General features: G+C 43.3%; 1 protein-coding gene across 1 annotated transcript in view; it reads left to right on the top strand.

Annotated features, from left to right (window-relative positions):
- The window catches only part of LOC108296594 (dnaJ homolog subfamily B member 6-like), a gene marked incomplete at its 3' end in the record, with an annotated part of 49351 nt that overhangs the window by 3838 nt on the left and 44326 nt on the right, over positions 1-1187 (top strand). The window lies entirely within an intron of this gene.

The raw sequence follows: 1187 nt of genomic DNA, 5'->3' as shown, positions 1-1187 counted from the left end.
AGGTAGAGTCTTCCTGTGCGCCCAGGTTGGTCTTGAACTCCTGCCCTCAAGTGCTTCTTCCCCCCGGCCTACCAAAGTGCTAGAAGTGTGAGCCAGGTGTCTGGCCAGATGTTAGGATTCTTAAGCTCTGTTGGAAAATCACTTGTCTTTAATTTGAAGAGTAATTTACTAACACAACATGATTTTGCTGCTTTTGATGTTTTTCTACCTTTTGCCACCTAAGCATTGAGTGTTTATATTTGTGTTGTGCAAACACACATGTGCGTGCTCTAGTTGGTATGCTTGTGAACTGTGTACCAATAAGTCCTTATTCCTCTCTATCACCTTGAGATGGCATATTTCGCTTGGTTGGGCTTTGAATTGAAGGTTATTTGTGCTTATAGGAATGCCCAAAAAATGCAGAGTGACGTCCTCAGGTGATCCACCCACTTCGGTCTCCCAAAGTGCTGGGATTACAGGTGTGAGCCACCCCACCTAGCCTTGTTTTATTATTATTTTTATAATATAAATTTTTGAGTTAGGGTTTTACTTTGTCACCCAGACTGGGCGATCTCAGCTCACCCCATCCTCTGTCTCCTAGGCTCAAGTGATTCTCCTGCTTTATCCTCCTGGGTAGCCGGGATTACAGGTGTGCTCCACTACCACCCAGCTAATTTTTTATTTTGGGGTTTGCTCTTGTTGCCTAGGCTGGAGTGCAATGGTGCGATCTTGGCTCACTGCAACCTTTGCCTCCTGGGTTCAAGCATTTCTCCTGCCTCAGTCTCCCGAATAGCTGGGATTACAGGCATGCCACCATGTCCGGCTAATTGTGCATTTTTACCAGAGACGGGGTTTCACCATGTTGGCCAGGCTGGTCTTGAATTCCTGACGTCAAACGATCCACCTGCCTCGACTTCCCAAAGTGCTGGGATTACAGATGTGAGCCACGGAGCCTGGCCAATTACTATGATTTTTTTAATGAAAGGGAGTTGGTTAAGTCTGGAGGTATCTAGTAAGTGATGACTGTCAGTTGAAGAAATGGTTTTTGATCTTGAGTAATGAGGAAATAACTTCTTGTGTTTGTTTCAGAAATATTTTAGAACATACTGAAGAGTGAAATAAGTGATGTGTGATAAGGAATGAGAATTCACTGCTGTGGGTTTTAATTTTTATTTTTCCTACCTGACTGTATTTTTTTTTTTTTTTTT

The sequence above is a fragment of the Cebus imitator genome, unplaced genomic scaffold (genome assembly GCF_001604975.1).
Source record: "Cebus imitator isolate Cc_AM_T3 unplaced genomic scaffold, Cebus_imitator-1.0 Scaffold20, whole genome shotgun sequence".
NCBI lineage: Eukaryota > Metazoa > Chordata > Mammalia > Primates > Cebidae > Cebus > Cebus imitator.
The sequence above is the reverse complement of the archived record's forward strand: the minus strand, read 5'-3'. Positions and strand labels throughout refer to the sequence as shown.